The sequence below is a fragment of the Toxorhynchites rutilus genome, chromosome 2 (genome assembly GCF_029784135.1).
Source record: "Toxorhynchites rutilus septentrionalis strain SRP chromosome 2, ASM2978413v1, whole genome shotgun sequence".
Taxonomy (NCBI): Eukaryota; Metazoa; Arthropoda; class Insecta; order Diptera; family Culicidae; genus Toxorhynchites; species Toxorhynchites rutilus.
The window spans coordinates 258796474-258802498 of record NC_073745.1 but is presented as its reverse complement, the minus strand read 5'-3'; positions in this window follow the sequence as shown (position 1 = coordinate 258802498).

The window sequence follows — 6025 nt, the reverse complement described above, 5'->3', positions numbered from 1 at the left end:
CTATTAAAGAAGAGTTATTAAAAGTTATTCACAATACCAATGCATTCTAAAGTGACATAATATGACATATAATATGAACTGATTTATTTTGTTTATGCTTGTTTTTGAACTTATTGGAGGTTGGGGTCTTTTAAATTGATCATTCAGTTTTCACAAACCCATGCATGGTTCCCGAATTGAAAGTGGCTTCAAATTACAACACATTGTATGCAGGATGGCATTCACGAATTTTCTCGGTAGCAAGAACTGCTTTCTTTGGTTGATAACTGATTTTGAAAATTGACTGACGTTACATCTGCATTATTTAGAAACATAACTAAGGAGCAACATGATGAGCTATGTATTTCCTGCTGCTCTGTTCTTATTTTAAAGGACTTTATTCCGAAGGTCATCCGTCCCTATATTTACTGTTGGTTTTTCAGAACGCTTATAGCTCATCTGTTTCTCGACTGATCTTAAAGTTCGTCTCCAAATCCTCAGTTCTTTTTCATTTTTATTTACATTGTTTGTGGAGACTACAAATCTTACAATTCATTCGTCTCCGAAACCACAGTTTAAGGTACGGTAATGTGAAATTTATGATAGTGAATGAGCTGAGGACCACTATGCATTCATTATCATAGCCATCATTTTGATTTTACGATATGTGCATACGCCAAAGGATGCCCGGAGTTGAACATTGAATAAGTAAAAATATCAAGAAGCAACTATAAGATAGTGAGAAAAAATTGAGATAGTTTGTAAAAAAACGCAAAAACACAACACCAAAAGTTCTTTTCAGAACCCCCAACATGTTCATAAAGAGTGAACAATAAACTAATCCATTTTTCAGTTAGATAGGTAAGTATTCACCGAGGAGAAGAAAATAAAACAATATATTTAGCAAAAGCTGTCCCCTTTATATAGTCCTACGTCACTCCGGTTATGTCCCTGACATTACCCACCCGTCTTTTTTTTATTAGAAGTACTTAGTTGAGATTTCTATGGTGAAAAACACGCCTTTAGTGTATTCCGGAATGGCAAGATCTAGAATACGCGTGACCACAGTGCAAGTCGGAAGAAATTTCTTGGCCGAACAATCTTCCGGCCAGAACAGGAAACGAACCCGAACCCCCAGCATGATAATGTGGGACGCTATGCCCCCACTTCCCCTATATAATCTTTCCCGGAGTGAACCAGATCTATCACTAGATGCCCAATGAAATTAAATTGAAGAATTGTTTTCACGGGTGAGGATTTGCTATAACTGAGACTCCTCTTGATACCTTTCATGTAATCCGATGGAGAGTGCTTCTGTATTTTTGCATCACACGTACAAATTGTTGTTGTTTTCATGCATCACCAAACGCATGCACGCGGCGACGAGGCCTCTAAATGACCTTTCTTTTAGAGCTTAATGTTAGTTTTCCAAAAGTGCCTTTTTCAAGGCTAGAGTAAAATTTCAAACCCTTTATAAAAGAAAGAAACGAACAATAATCAACCTCAGTTCTTCTTTTTTTGCTACCGCGTTGAACGGACGTGTAAATTTTATGCTTCAAAAAGCATTCTCAGAATATGCACAAAACAAGCATAGTGCTAAGCATACTCTGACGTGCTGAAGAGATGAATTATAAATTGCATTGGCCGAATTTTTTTTTCATTCTTCAGCCAGCGAGCAGATATTTTTTTTGAGGCAGAAGGAAGAGTTGTGACTGAAAGATTTCAAAATGGATTGAGATTCTGATAATTTGTTAGCGAGAACACCAATGGATCAGCTGCTTCTAAAAAGTCTCCAAAATCATTTGCCCTTTCGGTAGGGATACCATATGATTGGAGTTAAAAATCAGAACACATCACATCTACAATTATGATCAATTCTTTGTCGTTCTTTAAGATATGGATGAAGAGAAACACGTTGTATGTGATTTGCACTTCAAGAGACCCAAATACCCAGATTTATTTATTAACCATTTTTCTCGGACGATTCATGTGGCGAAAATAGAGATGATGGCACAGGAGTTTTTTCCAGGGTTTCCGAGTCATCAAACATCCTGTTTAACACTTTGAATCCCGACCGAGATAGGGGATCGACAATGAACTTTTCGTCGGTCCCTGCGGATTGATAGTGAACTTTTCTAAAACTTATTTGCTGTCATTCCCAACTCCGGTACTCTTCGAACGAAAAGTTCGCTTTGGGTCCAATGAGACCGACGCGAAAAAGACGAAAATTCAGTGTCAGTCCCTAGGGGCTTAATACGTTGAAGTGCATCACGGTATGAAACGTAAAATCTCCTTCTGGAACCCAACACTTCTGAGAGGCTGGATTTGATTTCTGCACCACATAGTTCAGCATGGATTTGAAAGTGAATGCCGATTGAATATTCTTGCAATGCTTCGGTGTTCGAATATGATTTTCAAAATCAGATTGGTTCATTGTTCATTGTTGATTTTAAACTTCTGTTTCAACAAAATGACAAAATGTACATACCGCTATTAATGACCGACAAGTATGAATCACAAATGCAACATTCAGCCTCATGAACATTTAGTCCTGTGAATCAAGGGTACTTGCTGTGCAATTCGTCGGTTGAATGATACTTCCGTTTAGAAAGATTTATATTTGAAAGAAAAACAAAAATTCATATCGCATAATTGTAGTCACCAATAAAAATATTTAAATCAAAAACAGAATACACTGAAAAAAATGAGGATTCGTCAACAGAATAGAATTTCTTGCGAAAATCAGGACAATTGCTAGAATATGAAAAATAAATCAGGACGCCCCAAAAGCATCTAAAAATCAGGAGATGTTCTGCTATATCAGGACTGACGGTATCCCTACTTTTCGGGGTCATTTTTTTTTTGTTTAATTTTCAAGCATTCTGAAATAATATTCGAAGTGATACACAAGCGAATTGAATAAAATGATGCTGCAGCCCTACGTCAACGATGTACCCTTGAATCCATTTACATCGTAACATTTTAAGAAGTTTGGTAAGTATACTAACGGTTGATGGAATAAAAATGATGGATTATACCGAAAATATTTATATATAAAAAGAAAAAAAATGGGTAAGTTATATCTATAATACAACCGCAAGGTCGACGTGGGACTACCTTAGCTTAGCAATCATTTGTTTGTATTGATTAAAATTTTAATTGAATGAAACAATTTCCGAATTCAATTGAATTCAATATATTTGCTTTGTGAGAAAAAAGATTGTATAATGCCATGTAAAGTCAATTCATGGAATATATTATGTTCTTCGTTACAATTAAATTTAATTATGGTCCTTTTACGTTTGGTATGATGACATCCTGGTTTTGATGTCTGTGTTAGGCAAACACATTTTAGTCAGAGCAAAAATGACCCCGATTTGCATGTATTTACAATGCCGATTTCTCCAGACACCTTGGGTTAGAAGTCTTTATCAGGTAAACACATTTCCTGCGGAACAAAAATACCCCCGACTTTCATGTATTTCCAATGCCGATTTCTCTAACGCTGCTTGGTTTTGAAGCCTGTGTTAGGGAACACATTTCGGTGCGAACAAAAGTCCCCATACTTTCATGTGTTTGCAATGCCGATTTCCCCAAGGCTGCTTGATTTTGATGGCTGTGTTGGGGAAACCGTAAATCGGGCCAATCAAAACGAGGTAGTTAGGGCATTTAGATAACGCTTAACATTTTACAGTTATTCAATTGTTTGTCTAATGAATAATAACATTTTATTAATTGCGATAGAAGCGTAGAAATATTCCGTATCAATTAATGTAAACATCTTTCCGATCCAGTAAGGAATGTTCGAGTTATAAGCATTCAGAATCTTTCATTTTTTTCCTGCATGTTCCGTGTTTAGGTTTTCATTTTACACCCCATATACTCCGGTTAGACGTAGTCCCACGTCAAAATGATTTATTTCATTTAAAGATAAGTGACTTTTCTCCTGAACAATATTAATGAACATCAGAAAACGGACCGGTATCATATTTTCGACGGAGCCTTGTCATGAAACTGGAACAGGAGCATTATGCTTTTTTTTTGACTTAGGACTATGTGTAACTTTTCAATATAGGGACTCATTTCAATGTTTCTGGTGGAAAAAAGCGAATGATTTTGAATATAAAATCTCGTTGCTCCAAAAATTTTAGCCACAATCACGATTGATGATGATGAAAAATGTACAGTCATCCACCCAAACAACCAGTGGCAGTGGCAAGGGTGACCAAAAATCGTCTTTCTCAAGGCTGGGAAATGGATGTTCAGATTTATTTTTACAAATTGACCCTTTTAATAGCAAGAGACAAATGAACTGAAAAAGTTTAAAGGCTCTATAAATTAAGACAACATCATCAAAACATCCAAGGCGAATGAACGTTCAAGTACCAAACTCCAACAAAACAAACTAAGAAGAGGAAGAAGAAGAAGAAGGAGGAACCAAAAGAAAGTGAGAGAAAATTGAGAAATTCTGAAAGTACCAAGGTTATGATCCAGCAACACCAACGCCAATGACCAAAGATTCTTTTAAGAAACTCCAAAATTTTCATGAATATTTATTTTTTCCAATCAGGTAATTCATTTTCCGGGAACTTCACGTCATTATTTGAAAAACTTAAATAAATAAAAATAAAATAATATATTAAAATTGATAGCTTTTGATGTAAATCCTACGTCTCATCGGTTATGTCCCCGACATTACCCACCCGTCCTTTTTCAATCTACCGGGCAAGTTGTAACGATGTTACACATTGTCTATAATTTAAACGGTAAAAAAAAATCAACCGTAGACTAACATTATAGCTTGGATACAATTTTCAAGAGGTATTAGTTCGCGGTCTCTATCCTGTCATACCGAAAGACGCCAGAGGGGTTTTGTCAGCGATTTAAATCCACATGCGGTTGTCTGTGTGATCGCTGACGAAAGGGGTTCTCGGGTCGATCGCCATTTGGGTTTGAAAAGGATTGAAAGGTCTCTTTCAGCTCGACCGGCGTAACGGATCTTGGCAGATTTTAAGACAGTGAAAGAAACAATAAAAGTTTAAACAATAGACAGTGCAATTTGAGGTGATAGAAATCATATAATTTATTAGACTAAGTATAATTTGAATTTCAAATTGAATTTAGATAGTTTCATCAAGTAAAAGAAAACGAATTGTAAAGTCGAGAATCTGTGAATATTTAATTTTGAATTTGAGTGGTGTGACCAAAGAGGTAATTTTATACGAATTGTAATACGTATTGTTCAAGCCCAATTATGTTCTCGCTTGAAGATAGATTTCCTTCAAGCGAAGGTGCCAATTTGGGAGTGTTGAAATCCCTATACTTTGCCCGGTTCGACCTTTGGCCGACCTTTGGAAAGGCCGCGTGTGTCGCACACGATAAGCCCGGAATAAGTCACACAACAATCCAGAGAAAGCGCATACACCATTACGTGCGTTACCATCTAGCGAAGACTCCACTCAGCGTAGCAACAAGTGCACTTGTTCTCGACCACCAAGGGAGCCACAGAAAAAAAAAACTTGCAAGTACTAGAGTTAAGGAAAATTTGTGATTAGGGATAATTTGAATTTAATAGAAAACAATTGTATATATACTATATTTCACGTTATAATTTATGTTGATTGAATTTCGGCTGTTTTGAGGCCCTTCAATTGTTCGGTTTCCGGGTTCGAGGTAGCATAGGCTCTGGGAAGGCAAACCTTCAAAGGAAACCTTTCCATCCTGGATGTTGATGAATACAAATTTGATTGAATTCTATTTCTTGGTGAGCGCCAAGACGATTCAAGTGTGGGTTGGAGCTCGTAGGCAGGAACCCGCCGTGAGGTCTCACGGTCGGGCACGGGAAACTTGTAACAGTTGGCACAACTGTTATCGTCATGTAATGTTTTCAGATTATTTATTTACCTATTTATTACTTGTGTGCATATTTATTTAGTCATGTATATTTATTTTGGAATCTATTTATTAACGGTCTGTTTGGATATATTTATTTATTTATTTATTTATTAATTTGTTTATTCATTTATTTATTTATTTATATAGATAT